The sequence below is a fragment of the Armigeres subalbatus genome, chromosome 3 (genome assembly GCF_024139115.2).
Source record: "Armigeres subalbatus isolate Guangzhou_Male chromosome 3, GZ_Asu_2, whole genome shotgun sequence".
NCBI classification, from domain to species: domain Eukaryota; kingdom Metazoa; phylum Arthropoda; class Insecta; order Diptera; family Culicidae; genus Armigeres; species Armigeres subalbatus.
The window spans coordinates 128,320,165-128,342,527 of record NC_085141.1 but is presented as its reverse complement, the minus strand read 5'-3'; the positions used below and the strand labels follow the sequence as shown (position 1 = coordinate 128,342,527).

The window sequence follows — 22,363 nt, the reverse complement described above, 5'->3', positions numbered from 1 at the left end:
AAAAAATAAATCAACGAGGCACATGCAACGGATTAGAGAAACCGTAGGACGGTCAATTTTCGTATTTGGTGGTGAGTTTAGTTGAGCCTTGTGAGGGGTGGACGAGCAATTTGCTATAAAAGGGAAACATTTGAATTTTGATTTGCATAGGGTGGTTAGTTCTACAAAGCATTCGCATTTTCACCCAATATTTTTTTTTACAAGGTTGGTGTTCTTTAATATTCCGGTTAACCTGGGTTTTCACAGCTTTTCAAATACCACCCGAATTTTCTTTGATTTTTTGTGAATTTTTTCATGGGGTTTCATAGTTTTATTAACGCGAAACGTTTAAATCGACTAAAAACTACCCTTGTAAAAAAAAAAGAACATGGTGTATACCGAAATGTCAAAGTTTCATCAGTGGTCGACAACATGATATTCTTCAATTGTTCCAATTTATCTAAAAATAATGCAAACATAACTATCCCAACATTATATTTTTTTAAATCTTTACTATAGGGATTTTTGAAAATTTATAAAGTCTTTTACTTACCCAATACTATACCAATACTATCCCAATAAACAATTATTGCTTTCTAGTTGAAGAAGACTTAATATTTTTGGTTGAATGAGCGCTCCATTAGCTTCCAATGATTGATGATAGGGTATCTGTTCCTATATCAATAACATTAAGCCAATGCGCATATGAAATGCATTTATTTCTCACCCAATAATCAAGAAACATGAGAATAATTATGCTCGGCTCACGTCATTTTTAATTGATAACAATTTGGTAACTTCAAAAATGAAATTGTTATCACAATTTAGAAGTATTTAGCTAAAAAACATTATCACTGCCATGCACCTATTTCAATAACATTCAAAAAAAGTTAATCCTATGCCTGTACCTATATCAATAATACTGTTTCCAACATAAAATACGCACACTATTACTTGTGTGTATGGGTAACGATATGATTGCAGTGATGCCGAGTTCTTCAATGTTTTGTATTTGAGTTAAAATATAATTACAAAATTCCAGTTTTCGTTGAAGTTTTCCAACTTATCAGTTTAATTGTATGTTTGTCATAGCTTATCTCTCCGATATACCTTGTTTTACAAACATAAGAGTTGAATTTCACAGTAACAGTTCATTTAAGAATTTTTGAAATAAAAATCTAGGTAGGCAACCCTTGCCGATGCTGCAAGCCATGTAAATAGTTTGGAATACGGACAAGAATAATTTAGACGTTGTTCGAAATAAACCTATATCAAACTATAGGAAATCGCGTTAGTTTTTCAAGTATGATTATATAAATAGTGAAATTGTGATGTGCTCTATGTGTTGTGAAGTGTATTTTGAAAGGATTCATTCATTTTAGCTTGAAATTGAGTGCAAAACAACGGCGTGAAATGAGATGAATCTGCTAGTATCAATCTAGCAGTGCATCAAATCAACAGTTCAGAGGTAGGAAAATGAAAATGAATGTGTTTTATAATTTTGTTTTTAATAATTTGAGTCTTGTGAACTAAAACATTACTCAAACGGAATTTTAAATAATATTCCAAACATTGGAGAAGGTGGTCTATTCATTATTGTGTACATACGAAGTGAGAAATTGTTATCAAATTGATTTTTCATTTGGTTTATCGACGGTTGAGATTAATATACGGGCTGTTATTAATATGGGAACAGATACCCTACATAGAAACAACATTTTCAATCATTTTGGATTATATTGTAATATGATTATAAATGAATCTAAAGAATTCCTCCAGAAATTTTTCCTGGAATTCCTCCGGAAGTTCTTTCTGGAATGCCGCCGGAAGTTTCTCCAGGAATTCCTCCGGAAGTTCATCCAGGAATTTCTACGGAAGTTCATCCAAGAATTCCTCCGGAAGTTCCTCCGAAAGTTCCTTCAGGAATTCCTCCGGAAGTTCATCCAGGAATTCTTCCGGAAGTTCCTCCAGGAATTCTCCCAGAAGTACCTCCAGGAATTCCTCCGGAAGTTCTCCCATGTATTCCTCCAGGAATTGCTTCGGAAGTTCCTCCGGGAATTCCTTCGAAAGCTCCTTCAGGAATTCCTCCGGAAGTTCCTCCAAGAATTCCTCTGGAAGTTCCTCCAGGGGTTCCTTCGGAAGTTCCTTCTGGAATTCCTCCGGAAAATCCTCCTGAAATCCCTCCGGAAGTTCCTCCAGAAGTTGCTACAGAAGTTCTTCCAGGAATTCCCCCGAAAGTTCCTACAGGAGTTCTTCCGGAAGTTTTTTTTTGTCTTTATTATCGAGACTTTCAGCCCTAGGCTGGCTCGTCTCGTACTCTGGAAGTTCCTTCTGGTATTCGCCGGGAAATCCTCCTGGAATTCCTCCGGAAAATCTCCGGAGTTCCTCCGAAAGTTCCTCCAGAAATTCCTGAGGAAGTTCATCCAGGAATTAAATGTTTTTTTCAATTCCTTTCGAAATACACTTGGAATTCATTTTATCTCACCTCCCATCCAGCTCCCGAGAATTGTACCGGAAATTCCTTCAGAAATTCATCCAGATTTTTCCTGTTGAATTCCTCCAATAATTCTACTTGAAAATAGTTTAAGAAAGTTCTTTCAGAAACTCTTTTGGACATTCCTAAAAGAGTTCCTTCAGAAATTCTTAGTTTTTCTTAGAATCCACCCGGAAGTTTCTCAAGAAATTATATAAGGAAATACGCCCACAGGAACTTCTCCAAAAACGATTGAATTTATTTTTCGATAGCGCTCTTAATAAGTAGCAAATGTGTTTTCGCTTTTAGTCCGACTAACCGAAATTTTGTCAACTTAATAGTACAACTTCAGTCCTCCATCCCCATATAACTTTCTCCAGAAATTACTGCCTAAAGTCCCCTAGAAAGTTCTCCAGGTACTATTCCCAACTTTTCGTCAAGAAATCACCCAGCAAACTCTTCTGGATTTTTTCCGGGAAATTCCTCCAGAAATTCCCCCAGAGTATCCTATTGAACTTACCCAGGAAATTCTCCCAATCTTTCATCCACGAGATATTCCAAGTGTTCTCTCAAAAAACCATCCAGAAATTTCCGCTGGATTTACTTTAAGAACTCGTACAGAAATCCCCCCGGAAATTTTGCCGAAAATTTTTCTGGAACTTTTTTTTGAAATTCTCTTAGCAGTTCCTCAAGGTGTTCTCCAGTAGATTCCGTGAATAACGCCGGGATATTTCTGAAACAATTCTTAGGGGATTTATATAGGAAATTCTCGAAGAAATTTCTAGTTTGAGTCCCTGGAGGATTGTTTGGATAAATTCTTGAATCAATTTTCGATGATTTATTGTGTGGATTTCTCAATAAAAATACCAAAAAAAATCTCTCTGAAAATCCTGAAGAAGTTGTTGGAGAAATTATAAAATTTGAGGTATTTTTCAAGACATTCCGGAGGTGTCCTAGAAGCAATTATTTACTTAATGTACTTCGATGAAATTTACTCCCAGTTGGCAGCAGCAGTAAAAAGTGTAGCCAACAACCTCCCGTGCATTTACGGTAGCAACCCTATAACCAGAGACCGGTGGAGGGAAAAACTGTCGAAATGGCAACGAAATCAAAATGCATGAAATCTTGAAAATAATACTGGAATCACTTGAACTTTTTGCTTTCTTCTTATGGATGCAAAAAGTAAACAAGTCGAATTCTAACCGTTATTTTCTCCATAGGATCTTGAACTCCTTTGTGTTCTTGTTCTCAGTGCGAAAAACCAGTGAAGCTTTTAATTTCAGAGTGCTAAAACGCTAGTGTTCAGAATATGAGTCATGTGCAGGATTCGAGCCAAAACGGTATCATCATTTGAGCATTTAAGGGTGATCCTAAAACAAGAGCTGTACAAAGCAAATTATTCATGGCAAACACTGCACTTTGTTTACTGAGCGAAAAGATAATTAAGGTCAATATCCCCTTATTTCATCAGTATCTTTGATCAGAAGATCGAATGATGGGATAGTTTGCAATGCATGGTTCTATGATTCGATATCGACTCATGGAAGCAAATTATGCCGTAGGGTAAAAGACCCAATAAGCACCCGCTATCACTATTTAATCGCTTACACTTGAACGATATTGCATTCAACTTATGTACCTTGAGGGTGTATCCAAAAGCTCATTAACACTATTTTATGCGAACCCCTAGGAAATCTATCACTGTTGCCTAAAATCATTCCTCTAACTTTTGGTACGATGTTCCAATAATTGCGGTATATTTTAATTCGTGTGCCTATAGTTGCGAATCTCATAGTTTTCTTACGGGACTCGCAACTATAGGAACACTACCGCAACTACTGGTGCAAAGGCCAAAAATAAACAAGGTGTTTGAGTATAATTTACCTTTTTAGAGGATATTCCTAAGCTTTTTCCGCTTGTTTCGTATAATGACAGTTCACCGAATTAATCAACAATTTGGGTTGCTACGTTTAATCTGTAGAGAAAACCACACTGCCGCAACTATAGTAACACCCACGACTAACGGAACTTTTACCCTGATATAAAAAAAAATCTGGGTTACTGTGATGGTCCCTTCAAACAGCTTTCCAAAGATTTGCTATTCTTCATCTCGATATTTACATGAGTCGATGGTTCGTTCACAGTTAAACCCTGTGTAAACTTGACTGAAAATTTGTATTTTGGGCAAGATAAAACTTTTTAAAGCATGTTCGAAACATTACTGCTTCAATAGTCCTTGATAACCATCGGCGTGGTAACAACATACTCGGCAGCGTGGTAAATTTCCATACAGCGGCACGCCAATTCATTTTTGACGGCGGCGGCAGCGAAAGGAAATCGTCAGCGGCAGCGCACAGGTCTAATCTCTAAAGGAATTTTCAAAGGAGTTTCCAATATTCTTGAAATTCTCTGGGCATTCCTTCAACAATTCCTTAGGAATTTCCTCCAGAGAATCTTTCGGAAAATTCTCAGGAAATTACTTCTCAGATGAAAATGTATTTGTAAATGGAAGATATTCCTTCGAAAATTCAAAGCAGGGGTTCTAAACATTCCTTCAGAATTTCCACAAGGAATCTATTCAAAAATTCCAATAGGATTTTTTTTTTAAATCCTTACGAATCCTTGCGTTTTGAGAATTTCTTCGGAAATTTCTTCAAAAATTCCTTCCGAAATTCATTCAGGAATTCTTCGAAAATTCCTCAATGAGTTCTTCTAAGAATTTCTTCGGAAATATTTTAAGAAATTCCTATAGAAAATTCCTCGGAAATACCTAAGCTATCTCAAGTCAGTCGTGGAGTTCCTCGAGGTCCACAAATATGAGTTTTACACTCATGACCTTCCCGGTACGAAGCCGCTCAAGGCTTTGCTGCGAGGGCTCAATGACATGAAGAGAAATGAGCTCATCCAGGAGTTGGAAGGCAGCGGACTCAAGCCAGTCGCGGTGCACAAAATTGCTCATCACGACAAGACAAGAAGGTATCGCGATCAGCTTTATCTGGTCCACCTGGAGCATGGCTCCACCACCTTCAGGGACCTGAAGCTGTTTGAGATAATCAAGCATACCGTCGTTGATTGGGAGCGATATCGCCCAGTGCACCGCGACGTTACGCAGTGCACCAACTGCTTCAATTTCGGGCACGGAACCAGAAACTGCCGCATGAAGCCGCGCTGCAGTGACGAGTGCGACAGAATGGAGGTGGCCGATCCCAAGTGCGTCAACTGTGGCGACAAACATCGGGCCACCACAAAGGGCTGCCCAAAGCGAGCCGAGCTCCTGGAAATCCGGAAGAAGGCTTCCGCCAGGAACCTTACGAAGAAGAACCGTGTTCCTGTAGTCAACGAGGTTAACTATCCGGCCATCACGGCTCCCCGTCGAGCGATTCCAATCCTCCCACCGTTACAACCGCACAAGCGACTGGCAGCGGCAGCTGCGTCGGTTCAAGCTCCAGCACCATCAGCACCATCCACCAGCGAATGGCCCCCACTCCCTCCTCCTGGGTTCCGTCGGCAGCCGGAGAACGAAAACGGCCCCCTGAAGAATCTGCTCCGCTGTACACCCCGGAGCAGCTGATGCCGATCTTTGCACAGCTCGCCACTCGGCTGCGCGGCTGCAAAACCCGTTTCGACCAGGTCTTCACTCTTGGCATGTTCATTATTGAAAATGGCTGCTAGGGTGGGCCTGGTCAACTGGAACGCTTGCGCGCTAAAGAGCAAAACAATTGAGCTGAAGGATTTCTTTGAGGAGAAGGAAACAGACGAGGTGTTCATCACCGAAACGCACCTGAACCGAGTAGCCTGGGGCCGGTTCCAAAGGTGCGTAGACAACAACGTCGACTACGAGGCGCAGCCGGAAACGCCTGAAATCGATCGGCAGCTGCGTTCCATCGAGGAGGCGATTTCGGTGGCCCGGGAACAACATGTATCGACAGCTAGGCAGGTAAGCAACTCTCTAAACATCGATACACTCACCAAAGATTTGATTCGATTGCGAAATGGCACTCGCAGGCAGTTTCAGCGTACTGGACTGCCTGAGCTTAAGGCACGCTGCAATCGAATCACAAAAATTATCAAGGCCAGAATGGTGGACCTCAAAAATAACGATTTCTGGAATAAGATATGCACCCTCCCACATTATGCTAAGCCGTTCTGGAAAATGACCAAAATACTAAAATTCAAGCCTCGGCCCATTCCACCTTTGATCCCACTAGACAATAATGGCGCTAAGGATCGCTTGATAACTCCTGCACTGAAATAGGCTAGTCAGCTCAAATAATCTTGGGCAGAACATCGCCAGTCCACATGAAGCAGCCGTCAAAAACATCCATTTGATTTCCAACGACTTCTCGGAGGAGTTGGAGATCTCAGCTGGCGAATTGACGGCCTATATCAAATCATCGAATAACATGAAGGCCCCAGGCTCCGACAGCATCCTAAATCTCGAGCTCAAACACATGAGTGCTATAGCACCTTTCGCTGATCTTCAATCAGTGTCTGCGACTCAGCTATATACTTCCCATTGTCCTGGAAGTCTGCGAATGTCATTTTTATCCGGAAGCCTGGGAAGGATTCTTCCTTTCCAAAAATCTATCGTTCCATAAGCCTTCTCTCAGGTTTATCCAAGTTGTTCGAAAAGGCGATTCACAACCGGTTACTTGATCCTGCCGAACACCTCAACAACTTGCTCGAGGAGCAGTTTGGTTTTCGACGCGGTCGATCAATCATACACCAGCTGACTCGAGTTACCAACGTCCTGAGACGGAACAAGTTTGTCTCAAAACCATCCGCCATGACCTTACGTTATCGTCGAGAAGGCATTCGACAATGTATGGCATGATGACAATGCTACAATCTTTCCAGCTACCAGGTGAAAATAATCAACAATTACCTGTCGGCAAGGACATTCCGGGCGTACCCCAGGGCAGTATCCTCGGGCTCCTGCTTTTCAATCTGTTCACCCCAGATATGTCAGAACCTCCAGAAGGCGGCAATCTGTCTCTGTTCGCAGATGACACCTCCATCGTCTACAACGGAAGAGGGATCAGAGCGCTAGTGGCAAAACTCCAAAGAGGCCTGGATGCCCTGACAGAGTACCTCACCAGCTGGAAGATCTGTATCAACGCGGCGAAGACCCAGGTCACTTCCCCCACTCTAAATCTCCTAAACATGTTTCGCCTGGGGACTGTAAAATCATTCTCAATGGCACAACTGTGGAATTAGCAATGAGGCCAACTACCTTGGCTTGACCCTCGAGAGCAAGCTTATTTTCAGGCAACAGGTTGACAAGACGGTGATAAAGTGTAACGTCTTGTTGAAACTACTGCCTTCCAACTCCTGGATTATCAACCGTCGGTCGTCATTGTCCCTGAAAAATAAGCTTGCTGTCTACATGCAAATCATCCTCCCTGTGATTGAATATGGCATGCGTGTCTGGGAGAGTTGCGCAAAAACCCACCACCTCAAACTTCAAAGGGTCCAAAACATATTCCTGAGGATAATCCTCAACAACCCTCCCAGGACAAGAATATCTGAGGTCCATCGTCTGGCCGGAATAAAAACCTTACATGAACGCTATGATGAGTGTAAAGAAAAATTTAGGGTCCGTTGCTTGCATTCGGACCAGGTTCCAATTAGGGTGCTAGTTCAAATCTAGGTTATCAAATTTTAATGTAAATATTAGTGTACATGATAGTTAGGTTTTCAGGGTTTTTAATCGTTGATTTATCGTTATCGCCGATAAAGTTGATTGTGATCAACGTTATCGGTTGCTACGATAACGATGAATCAACTGAATTATTAACGGAGTTCGATAATTTAACGTAAGTTAACTCGATAACTTTGCGATAATGGGGTTACTAGATTACGCAAACAAAGTTGGTGTAAAATTTTGACAGAAGCCGAGAATGGAACAAATTGTTTGCAGCTGGTTGACCAGAGTTAATTGAAGCGGGCACTCTAGAATTATTGTTCAATGCCTGCTACTCCATGAAGCGAAGGGAAAGGAGGTGTTCTATTGGTGGTTAAGTGATTTTTTTTCACTATGCAGCATAGGTATTCCAATAAAAAGATAGCGGAAAATTGCACTACCCAGGCGGATTTACTAAGAGCACATAAAGACTTTCCTTTGTCAAGAATATTCAGCTGGAATAGGAATCCTTCGGCAATATAATATATCAAAGTACTAGAAATTTATTTGATGTACCGATCTGTATTCTGTGCTGCATTCTGTGCTGCATTCCAGGCATAGAGCACCAGTACCGAGTAAATATACTCTCAATATATTGGTGAGTTATCCTTGTCACCTATTCAATATGATTCGGTAAGGCTAAAGAGATTGGTCTACACTGTGAGTCATAAAATAATCATATTACTGGATGCTCCGGATCTTCAAATAGAAGTTTTGTTAATAATGCTAGATTAAACATTAAGTATAGACATTCACCCTTACTCTTGTTTACGTTCGAACGCGCTTTCGAACGAAAACTGATGCGCATTCCACGTGGACAGTTTAGGGGGGTATTTGGTAAAATTTATATGAGCGGATGTCCACGTTGGGAGAGGCGGGTATCTAAAACTGACCAAAACCTGTCCACGTGGTATATGGACAGCCCCTAAGGCGATACAATATTTAAAATAGATATTGCAAACACAACTAGTGAATATTTGTACTTTTAACTGTAATACCTGTTACAGTTAACTTGATAATTATCGATAAATCAACGAAAAATCGATAACGATAACGTTGATTCAACGCTCACTTTATCGCCAACGAAGCATCATCGTACAACCGGTATCGTCATCGAAGTTGGCGTTAAATTAACGACGATAATTTATCGATTAACAACCTTGCAATTGCAGAGGACAACTACTGTTTTTGTAAATCTGCGTATATTTTTTATTCCAAACCGCCCTTCAAGGTGGATAGATCATTGATGTTTTCTTATCAAAGGAAAGCCTAAGAAATATCTTTCAACTCTTCTGAAGACACCATGACTCTAAAATGTAGTTTTCAGGTCGAAAACTAAAAAAAACGCACGTTTTGGGGGCTTTTGAACCAGTGTGCACCGTTTTCAGAACTCTGCCCAGGCTACACTACCAGCTACGTAAGCAACCCCTAATTTGCGGACAACTGTCATCGGAAGACCCGGGTTAGCGTGATTATTGGAACTTGTGAGGACCAGAGCTATGTTAGATGGTCCACCTGGATGTCAACTCACCATTTCGTAGCCCACACACACTCTCTTAAAAATCGATGGACATTACCTCAAATTGTGGACCTGGTTTGAATGTTAAATAAAAGTCGGCCCTCCAAGCCTAACATCATAAATTAGATTTTAACGTTAAACCTAGATCTACAGGAAGGGTAAGGAGTGCAATCTGAGAACCTCAAGCCAAATCCTATATAACAAAAATGTCTGCACTGTCATAAGACGAGTTTAGCACAATTCCATTGAATTCCACCACCTCGTAATACTTTTACATACGTATTTCGACCTCAACTGTAAGGTCGTCTTCAGTGTCTCGTACTTGACTCGACTTCGTCAAGTACGAGACACTGAAGACGACCTTACAGTTGAGGTCGAAATACGTATATGTAAAAGTATTACGAGGTGGTGGAATCAAATGGAATTGTGTTAAACTCGTCTTATGAAGGTGAAAACATTCCACTAAAAAAGAGCTAATATTCTTGAAAAATGTCTGTCTGTTATGAGCATAACTCCATGCCATGCATTGTCCACCCCGAAAAGCTCTACATGTGCGGAAGCACACATAGACAATCAAATATGATAGGTTTCACTTTCATTGTATAGCGGACACAACGGATAGATTATTCTCTCTTTCCGTTAACTACCACATTCACATGTCTGCTACTACTGCCCACAGCCACAGGAGAAAAGGGACGAACCACGGTGGACATCGGTGAATGGGCCTTAAATGTTTGATAGGAGGGTGAGACCGATCGAAAAACTAAAAATGACCGACGGTGTGTGGATGGTCAGAAAATCAGGGGTGGAGATTTTTTATGGTACGAAGCAAATTGACACCATTTTCGTATCTATGTATGCATAAAACCTGTCCATGTAAAATTTAGGATACACAACAGCTGAATCTCACCACTTCGTAAAGAATTTTAACATGGTCATGGACAGGCTTTAATTATAGTAAGAATATTTTTTCTACAGTCTCTACATTTCTCCAATGATTAAGTTTTGCAAAATATTTGCACTTTAACACGATGAAAATTAGACGAAAGCGCATGCCATTGCCCTAATCACCGGAGCTATTCAAAACCTAACTTTATGAACTAATAAATATCGAACATTGCCTGGGTGTCTGAGCGGACAGCATAATCCCACACCGATTCGGAAAACCTGCCCAACTTTCGATGCTGGTCATAGTGTTGGATGATAAATGGACGTCTTGGATTAACTTTCCAAGAAGGGAAATTAATTGATCGAAAAAGAGTCACCAGCCTCTCCGCATTTCCAACTCCCAAGCGGCTACTCAGACGCAGGACGGTTGAAAGAAGGGGACAAACTTCCATCTCGAAATTTCCAATTTATTCTATCTGGTAAGACGCCCCCGAAGAGTTTCATCCCAACCCGTGAGCTGCTTTTACCAGAGTTCTGTCTTTTTGTGGTCTGCGGACGGACAGCACCGGCTTGGCAGCAGCAACGGTAAAGTGGAGGATGGCTCTAATTGAACGGACAGCAGCTGAGGTTGTTTTAAGTGTGACCCACTCTTAGAGATTCGGTCGGCACGATATTGCCGTTGGTTTGCAGATGTGTGGGATAGGAAGGTTTTTGTTTTCCGGGAGGGACTGACAAACCATAACCTACATATTTTAAGAGGGGTTTGTTGGTTGAATCGTTTGAAAGTTGCCCGTGCACAGTTTCGTGCTTTGTGACTTTGTGCTCCCAGTAACTTACATTTTCACGTTGTGTTTTTATTTTGAACTAACATGATTAATGTTCCTTGAATTTTATGTGAAAAGCTCAAGCAACGAATCCTAATTCTGGTCAAGAATCAATAGTCTTACAAACACCCTACTATAACCAACCGCGACTTGAATTAACTTTCCAGAACCAAGGCATCGAGTGTTTCGAACAACATTAATCCGAGAATGATTAAAATAATGTTAGGTTGTATCGTATTTCATGTAACGATGCAGAATGACGTGAGATTTTGAAACAATTAAGTTGTTAAATGAATTTACATCATATACATATATGCTCGTGTGCACTAAGTTTCATGCTCCAATTGAGTGAATCATAGGTATAGATATTTATACGCTTTGTTCAGACTGTGAATTGCTAATAGCTGCTCGTTGATTATTTGATTGTCAAGTGATGCGAAATGCATCAACCTCTGGCAACAAATTCAACATTTTTGCATTCGAAACTTCGCAAGGGTGGATTGCTTTTGTTTACATTGCATTTATTACTGTATTATCTGATCTGTCCTTTCAGGTCCCCCAAAGTTAGCTCAATACGGATGTCCAATGATGCAAAAGCAAAGCATACACGGCAACTTCCATGATAGAAAATCGCCATGTTTATGCGCTCCACAATGTTTTGTGCTTCATAAATTGGTATCATTTGCATGAGCGAGTTATGAATGCTTTTCTTTATGGCTGACACAACAAGTAAACATTTTTCGAACATTTTCAATTCAAACTCATAAACACATCTATTGAATCAAGTGCATACAGCATATTATACTACATGCGGGTAAACAATATTTTTTTCGATAACACACTCCGTGCGATACTCTGCGACCCCCAAGATAAACCTCGAAATGACTCGGGGCTTTTTCCCTCTCACTGGTCTTTCCGGTTCATTTGCCAGGCAGAAGCATTCAATATGCCCTGCCTTATAGAGAAGTGGAATGGTCGCTCTGCCATCACGCCGCCAGTGTCCTTTCGCTTGGCAAGGCAACACAGGAGTGAGTGACGCGAGGCTTGGTGTGTATGAGAGCCGAGTAGCGTTTAGTTGATCGAATGGAACCATTTCCTCGATTACTTTCCACTTTGTGCATATTAGGCATGCAAACAGTTACTTTCTTTTTTTAATAAAGTGTGACAATAATGACGGTGCAGAAAAAATAGTGTTGTGTCCATCCAGCGGGAACAAATTGGATGAAAGTGACATGAACAATGACCGGAATTTTACGTGATTGCACTTTGCCACCAAACTTTAAAAAATGTAGATCCAGCCGTCTGGCTCACCCAACCAGATAGTAGTATAATCAATTGAATTGTTCCTGGCTTCCACCAATCCGGCTCTGAACAACGAGGTGTTTCAAACCCCATATGGCCTCACTGCATTCGCAAAGATAATTATGGGATCAAAACAGCGACAACTTCAGCTGAGATCCAAGTAAACCGTGCTTCAGAGTTATTTTTTTGCGTGTGAAATTTTTGTTGCCTACCAATCATCCGAATTTCGGACGGTCCGCGTTTTAACTATATATTTAGAAATTTTTTGGTGATTCAAACTGTGACGCGAGTACCATATGACCGCGATGCATCAGGAACGTTCTGTGTTTTTTTTTATGTTAGTGGATTGCTGGTATGATCAAAACCTCTACCTTACGTATTACGCACAGTTAACCAACGACAGATATTCTTCCTCAAACGTGAAGTGTCAGTCTCTGGACAGGGATTTGTTTGGTGAGATTGTTTCAAAATATATTTTTTTAATATGTTTCTAATAAGTAAAACTAAATACGCGCTGGATTGTAAAATTCAGAAGTTTGATTATGGATCCATTATCCAATTGATAATGGTAGCACAAACCGGTGGGGCTTATTGATAGAAAAAAGAAGTTCTTGTGTAAGCATATGCGGTATTTCGAAAAATTTCGTTTCAGGTGGTTCGAAACGAAATTCCGCGGAATTTCGCGGAATTTGAGCATGGCGAAATCTGATTTCTTCATTTCGTTTCGTTTCGTAAAATTACAAAAATTTCGCTAGAAAAAACCAGCTTCTCACGAAATTTAACGGAATTCCGCGGAATTTCGAAACAAATTTTAACTTAAACCATACTTTATATTATCAAAAATTTTGGCTGCGCCGCTAAACTAAATCATAAAATTATTTTCAAAACTTTATGTTATACATTTTTTTCTATTAACGCTTACTTCTTCTTCTTCAATGGTTCTACATTTCAACTGGAACTTGATCTACTTTTCAACTTAGTACTTAGTAACTTAGTATTCTATTAGCACTAGAGGTGTGCGCCGGTCCAAAAATCGTCGGCGGCGGCGTTTGTCAGCGGCGGCGTGAATCGGCGTGGCAATTTTTTATTACAATCATCCAGAGTGTTCACGTAAAATTCTTCAGAGTTTTCGCGGAAAAGTGTTCGGAAACTCCATAGGAAATTTAATAGAATTTGCATGTTTTCTCCCAATTGCTACACGGAGAAAAATGTGTTAGAATCAACCATATGGATTCTGCAACAATAAAAATATTTATTGTTGATACAATCACAGATAGGGTTGAATCAACCATACGGTCCATACGCGATAGTTCACTGGTTTGTTTCTTGAATTATACTAACAGACTAAACACAGTCTAGTTGATTCAACTCTCGTATATATTTGTTTTAACCATGCTTCCCAGCTATCACTGTTAAATAATCAGGGATCGTAATGCTCACTCATTCTCACGAGCAGATGATGCTCACTCACGCAGATTTTCACCGAAAAATCATTATGCGGGAAAGAAAAAAAAGGCCTGATAAGAGAACTGTTTGTCCCTCACTGTTCGATCCACGAAAAGTTGATTTGCTTGTTTTCTCACTTCTTCTATCTTTTTCGTGCCTTCACCATTGCAGACAAGGGTAGCCTTTATGGAACAAATACCTATCCCAACAAGCAGTCAACGTGGAGGTATGGCTAAAGTAAGCGCAACCCAGTGCTATTTTTGTTGGTGTTCCAGGTTCTAATTCCATTGCGGCCTTATTTTTTTCATAAGCGCACACTGAAAATTATCGTGAAAAACGAATGAGGCGTAAGAATGATGGAATGATGAAAAAAATCATCAAGTAGGCACATTTTCGTTTATTTCAAAGAAATAAGAGCGAGTGAAATGTTTCTCGCCACAGACTGCCAAAAAAGATTCTCCTTCGACCCAAAAATCGCTTGTTTGTGACTCACTGATGACATCATATTTTGTGGGCTTCGTGGCCGTGCGGTTAGCGACGTCAATCGTCTAGACACATGTTCTATGGAGTGTGAGTTCGACGAAATATTTCGTGCGGAACGGTTTGACCAAAGCGACAATCGGCCGAAAAAAAAACGTTGTCTCTAACTGGTTGTTGGCCGAAATTGTCGTTCGGCTGAATGAGCCAACAGGCCGAAAATGCCGTCTGGTCGTTTGACAGAAATGGCCTAAATGGCCAAATGACCTTTTCGGTCAAAAGACTTTTTCGGCCAAATGACTAAACATTTCGTTAAATGACATTTTCGGCCAGATTGGTCTAATGTTTTATTTGGCCAAACACCTTTCGGCCAAATAGCCCTTTCTGTCGTTTGGTCGAAAGTCATTCGGCGAAAAACCATTTGTTCGAATGTCGCTTGGCCGACTAACACTGTAAGCCGATTTCCATTTGGCGGAATTATGTAAACGTTTGTTCGAAACAGTTGTTGGGTCGAAAATGGTTTAAACGAAAATGTAATTTGGCCAACTGCCATTTGGCCGAAAATGACGTTTTGCCGAATTGAGCTTTCTGCAAATCACTCCGACACTTTAGGCAAGATGTTCATTCCGGCCAAATGGTTCTTTCTATCAAACGACAATTTCGGCCAATTGAGCTATTCGGTCAACGGATTCTTTCATTTACAATGTTGTGAAAACTCATATATGAATATGTACATTATGTGGAAGATATTGATTTGGAAAATATATTGGAGGTAACCACTTTCCCTTCGATGGGACTCGAACCCATGACCCCACAGTACGCCAGACTTGTGCTCTAACCAACTAAGCTACGAAGAACCTCCGTCGGCCTTCGCAACCTAGCGGCTACTGAACGAGCTCGAGATTCTCAAATTGGCCGCATAGTCAAATCACTCGCAATCCATTTCTCAAGCCAACACTTCCACATGTGTGTAGTACACTTTCACATTAGAGGAGCGTGAATATTTAGAATGTCTGGCGGCTATACACATTCTTCATCAGCAACTGTACTGATCAAGTGAGGTTGTGTAAGCTAACGGGTGGCAACTAAAAAATAGGAATGACTTCAATACTTTTCTATAAGAATAATAATGTTGTCACAGAAATATGACTTAATGTGAATGATTCCTTAAAATTGTCACACACACAATTTCACACCAACATTGCTTACATTATGCCGTCAAAACAAAAAGTACTGCGGCGCGCATTCTAAATTTTTCAAGCAAACAAAGATCATGGAAAAAGTACACGGTCGAACATTTTAAGCGTGAAAAGTAATCCTTCAGAGTTTGCACTCGAAGTTCTTCTTAGTTTTTCCAAGGAAATCTCGCTTAACTTTTCAAAAGGTCCTAAGTAACATTTTTTTCATGAATTAATTTGAATAGCGCAATCAACAGACCAATATGAAAGGTTTTGATTGCAGTACTCAGATTAATTCATGAAAAAATGTTACTTAGGTCCTTTTGAAAAGTTAAGCGGGAAATCATTGGTATTTTCACGAAAATTTCAGTGGATTTTCAACGTGATGAGTTAGAGATATCTATCAGATTTCTTCGAATTTCAGTCGGCGTGGAAAATCATAGTCCAGCAGCGTAACGGCGGCGTGCCAAAAACTGTCGGCGGTGGCGCACACCTCTAATTAGCACTTCCTCAGTTATTAATTGAAAACTTTTCTATGTCCGCCATTGCATGAGTATGTATTCTGGGTGGCAAGACAATGGATACGCTTTGATCAGGGTGTTGAGAAAGTTTCCAACCCGAAAACATCTTTGACCAGACCGAGAATCGAGCTCGCCATCTCCAGATTGGCAATCCTACGCCTTTGCTCGCATAGCTATTGGAGATGCTTACTCCGTAACCCCGTTCTGAGCCGACAAATACGTATTTAGTTTTCTTCTATAAAACGTCTTCAGTATTTTGTTAGAAATATCTAACAGAAAACGAGAAACATGTTAAACTATTCTATCCTATTTGTGTAAATGTAACCAGATATGATTCAGATCAGTATAACTTTGTCAAAGATGCAAAGTCGTGTCGTGGATTCCAATGGCCCTTTTTGGTCATTTTTCAGCGCCTCTTATTAATAACCGATTTCTTCACCTCCACTTCGGACTCAAACCAGGTTTAAGGATATGGGTAAGCACCGCTTTAGAGTTAAGAAGGCCCTAAGGATTGACTGTAAGCACATGACCGGCATCATTATTGGTCATGAATTGGAAACTCCGAAGCAAGTGAATCACTTTTTTTATCCAGAGTAGATTACACCCAGTACTTTTTTGATCGGTTGGTTTTCACTCGATTACGACCTCTAGCGTCAATGAAACTATGAGTTAACCCTATGAAAAAATTCTATACAATTTCTATATTTTTATATACTTACTAATATAAAACTGAACTGATTGATCTGATTCGGGGGCACACGCTCCATGATGTATTGCTTTGAAAGCGGCACAAATGCTGGGGTATTGCCTTATTGCCAATGGTATATAAACGGGAACGAGGCGATTTATCACAAACTACTTCTTCTCTTATTATAACTCTATTTATCGCAAAACAGTTATTTGACTTTGAAAAGCGAAATCGAAACTCCGTACATAATATAAAACCAATTTAATAAAAATTCCGCGGAAAAAAAATTAAATTTCGTTTCGTTTCGAAAAATTTCGAATTAAATGGACCCCGATTTCGTATCGTTTCGAAGACTCGAAAGTAAATTTATATTTCGTTTCGAATCAACATAGACATTTTAAATTTCGTTTCGTTTCGTTTCGTTAGGAAAAAGTGTTTTATCGCATACCCTTATTCTTGAGGCTAGGCTGGAAGGCTGTAGCAAGGCGGAGAAAAGCACTGCTCCCTTCTCCTTTCATAGTACTACAACCTAGATAAATACAGTACTAAGTGCTCCAATCTGCCAAGTTTAAGGAAGAGAAGAAGGCGAGGTGAAAAATTCTCGCTTAACTTTTCAAAAGGACCTGAGTAACATTTTTTTCATGAATTAACTTGAATAGCGCAATCAACAGAACAACATGCTTTTGATTGCAGTAAGGTACCCCGGGGCAAGTGAAAATACGGGGTAAGTGGGTACTATGACTGCAGATAAATCTATGAACGATTTTGATGGTAACAATGTTCTAGGACAGCGGTTCTCAACCTTTTTGATGAGTGGTACCCCTTGTGGCTTTGTCATTGCTTGAGGTACCCCTTAACATTTTTTTTTCTGAAAATTCATACTTTAGTCTAAACTGTGGCGTAGTTACGTCCAAATGCAATTTTTACTCAACTTTAATCCAGAAATATATTTGAACTATATCAGAGAAATTTTTCTATTTAATATTAAAATTTAATCTCAAGCTTCCACTAAATTTTCAAGAGTTTTTGTATTTCGACATAGCTGCTGAAATTTGGAAATTAATTGTGGGTCTTTTTTGGCAATTTTGAGAAACAAAGAAAATTAAAAAAAAGCAAGAACTAATTAGGTAAATGTTAAAAAAAAATAGGGGAGGCGATTGATCTTTTGAAATCATCAGAAATCGTTTGGAACACAAATTAAAATTTCTAGAATAAATTGGGCAATGGTTTTCGCTTCTGATAAAAAATGGTTTTATTCCCAAACTTTAATATTATAGAGGGGAAAATCCGTCTACCTTATTATATGAATTTGATGTCTTATCTTATCGTTCTCGTAGGCTTTAAAATTTAAACAACATACATTAAAGTTATTTTGTTATTTTGATTCAGGAACTGTTGAGTTATATCAATATTCTAGCAAACTTTTCGTGATTCTTATATGTGAGGGAACACTCAAAGAATCAGGCTTCTATGCAACTGTACTAACGACGAATGATTCATGTGCTTCCGATTTTTGTACTTTTGTATTTTTGATTTTTGAGTAATATAATTCAAATTTCAATAAGGTTTCAAGTAACTTGGTTGTGATTTAAAAGTCAATTGAAAATCAATTTATTTGTATGGCAATCTTGTATGCTGTTCGTACAACTATTAAATAGTGACAAATTTGATTGTTCAATTTCAATTTCCATAGTTAAATGAGTCAGCGGATATCTCATTAATTAAGAAGTGTTTGCCCTTGTTGAGTTGACGCTATTTGCCCATTGACGTATGAGTGTCAATAAAAATGTTCCAACAGTTGTCTCTTAAAGTTCAACGTGTATTTTGTACAACATTGTTTTTAGGTGATGAACTTGAGAATATTTTGGAAATCATATCGATAAAGTTTTGAAAAAATATGGCATTGTTGAAATTTTTTGGATTGTTGTTCACAGCACAAGCTAGATAGCATTTGGGACTCTAAAGCGCGCTTGTGCTGAACTGTAGGGAATCGAAATCCCCACAGGAAAAGTCTTCCGAAAAACGACATTCGTCGTTGATGAAGGTGCACAAAGGCCTGCATTTTTTAGGTAGTCCATGATCCATAATGAACAAAATCAACACCTCATGAATCAATTCCATTCCTCGTGGATTGATTTCGAATCAAAATATCATAATTCGTACAGCTATTGAATGTTTTAAAGCAAGACAATTTACTGGCCACCACTGTAAATAACTCAATACGCACCTTGAGAAGGGATCCATGGGATTTATATTACATTGATCTTACTTCATTTATTGCGATTTTCAGTTTAATTATTTAGGGGAACGGTTCGCCACTTCATCTCATAGCTCCTATTTCCATCCCATCAAAAACAAAGCAACGAAAAGGAATTGTGTTTGTTTTATTGTTTTATGTGTTTTATTATTTTTGTGATTTTTTTCAGCAGTGAGCACGCATGTTGACAAAATGAAGCGACGAATTTGGTGCTGTATTTCTTTGTTTAGCGATGAGATGGATATATGTACAGTGAGATGGAGATCGGAACAGTTCCCTATATGTTTTAAGCACAGAAACTATGATAAAATTATGCTCAACACGCAAAATTATGACACCAGAAACTTTACGTTTACTGGGTTTCGATTTGTGTTTTAATTTCAATGCCTACTTTTCATTTAATGACCAAAAAGTTTAATGTCAAAGTGTCAAGTATTTGAATAGGATAAGATAAATGATTTATCAACTAATTAGTTCAAACACCCTATATTATACACGTACGAATTTCGTTGTATCATGGTACTTTTCACTTCACATTGTTTCTGGAGAGCCCCGCAAAATGGATTCGATTGCTTACATTTTAACATTTTCCCCATGGAATGCAGTTATGGTTGGATGCTAGTCATTAATCTCTAGAACTGAGACATTGATGTTTAATTTAATAATTCTGTATTATATGTAAATACTTTGGTATGTTGAGATCATACTTATAGAAAGTTGGGCTACACGGTTTACTAAGGGTATAAAAAAAACTATTGGATTTCAAACATCATCTATGCGCCAAAATGTGTTGTAGATGACAAAGCCTTAATTTCGATTATAATCCGCGTTGTGCTCCACTTAACATAATTAAAAGTAACTCTCAAAGTACCAGAACAAGCCCTTCGGACGGTAGTACCTTTTAGATGTAGACACTGTGAATTATTCAACATGCTCATTATGTGTATTTGTATTACAACTGTGTTAAGATTGAAAATCAAGGAACTACTTAACATTTTTGCCTTTCTCGTACAACAAAGTTGTACCAGAAGGCTTTAATTTCACTCCAAAAGCCAAATTTTGATAGAAGGCTCGGAGACCCATAGTGTTATATACCAATCGACTCAGCTCGAAAAACTGAGCACATGTCTGACTGTGTGTGTGTGTGTTTGGAATTTTTTATTGTTAAACACGTTTCATATAGAAGGACTTGACCGATTCGAGTGCAACTAGTTTCATTCGACGGAGAAACTTTCCTAGTTGGACACTATTGTTTTTGTTTGCTAATAACTCATTCGATTTGAATAATATTTCTATTTTCTTTTAACAAATACGCTGTTTACATGCACACTTTAAGTCATGAATCAATTTAGTCATGACGCAATCCATTACTCATAATAATTGCTTAAAATTACTCAATTATTGAGTAATTTATAAGCAGCGTGATAGAGTTGCATCAAATATTTTAACCGCCAAGATGTAGGCAATTTGCACAGCATTTACAACATTAATTCGAATCCAACATATGGAATCGAGAAAGGCATAATCACCACTTGGGGATAAATTTGGGTTTTTTTTATTTCAATACAATATCCGCCATTTTTGTCTCAGGTACCCCCTGAGACCAGTGAAGGTACCCCCAGGGGTACATGTACCCCAGGTTGAGAACCGCTGCTCTAGGAAGATGAAACAGAACTATCAACGAATTCACCGGACACAAACATATTTGGAATCAAAACCATTTAAGGCACCATACTAATGCGATTGCTTGATCATGACTTTAAACTACCGAGAAAATCTATTACTTTTATTTTATTTCAATGGATTTCAAACTAAATAGTCGTTCCAAAATTAATCATTGATGTGGAAAGTGAATGTTTTGAGCAATTAAATAATTGTGTGACATCGAAAACGATTTGAAAGCCAAAATCTGCAATTTTCATTTGCCCTTGAGTTTTAACATACATGGGGCAAGTGGGACATATTTGAACAACATTTCCGAAAAGCTGTTTAAACTGTTTTTAGTGAGAAATAACTTCGTCATTCATATATCATATGGATCTGAATCAGTTGCAGTTTGATTTCGATGTTAAAAAGTATTGTACGGCTAATTACCAAATGTGTATTTTGCATTCTGTAAATTATCTCCCGCATGAAGAAGGGCAATGGCTATAACTATAATGCGATATTCTTCCGTTTACAATGCAAATAATCTATTTATTCTACAATAGGTCATCAGGATTTGTCTTGTGTTTTGTTATTTTCAAACTTCGCATCAGATTCTCCGATAAATTAAGTGCGTAACACATAAATTGGAAATTTTGTTCTGTTACAAATTAAAAACACTGCGCATCGCCTGATAGAAAACGTTCTGAAGTACTGTTTTTCAAAATAATTTGTATTCTAAACAGAGAAATATTTATTTATACGAAAAGTGAATAAAGATTTGCTTATCTCTGCCACCTTAAACATTTGATACAAAAGTAAGCTAATGGAAAACAAGACAACAGCCAAATAAACAGTAAATCGACTTTTGTCTCCTTTTTATATCTGCTAACATTTTATTCCACTTCTTCTTGCAAAAATAAAATCCGACATGCAACCAATCTTTATCCATGATCTGAAAATATTTAGGCTTAGAAATAATATGAACAGTATATCTACATTCCTCAAAATAGTTTTGCTCGAAAGTAGAAACCAGAATAGGTCCCACTTGCCCCGTTTGAAAGGGTAAGTGGGTCCTGAAGGTAAATTTATTTCTAGCACCACCAATATTTTTGTAATTGAATAAATGTCTTCCAATACCTCAACACTTCAACAATGGAAGCATTTAATGATGTATCCGTGGTTAATGTTCTTAAATACCCTGTTTTCTAAGTATGCGTTAACAATTTTGCTGAACTAGCGTTTTTTTAGGTCCCACTTGCCCCGGAGTACCTTACTCAAATTAATTCATGAAAAAAATGTTACTTAGGTCCTTTTGAAAAGTTAAGCGAGAATTCATTTTCAGTGCAAAACGAAAACAAACCGGCTGGCTCTCCCATACTAAAATCCAAAATGGCTGAATCGTAAATTTGGCAGATTAGAACACCTAGTGGTGTATTCACCTCGATCTTAACCATGACAAAGAAGGCGTTAGGTTTCGCACT

At 38.8% G+C, this 22,363-nt stretch overlaps 1 non-coding gene across 1 annotated transcript; it reads right to left on the bottom strand.

Annotated features, from left to right (window-relative positions):
- Positions 1 to 15,371: 15,371 nt before the first annotated feature.
- On the bottom strand, positions 15,372 to 15,448 carry Trnaa-ggc (transfer RNA alanine (anticodon GGC)). Its single transcript has one exon. It is a non-coding gene; the product is annotated as a tRNA-Ala (tRNA).
- Between the last annotated feature and the right edge of the window lie 6,915 nt (positions 15,449 to 22,363).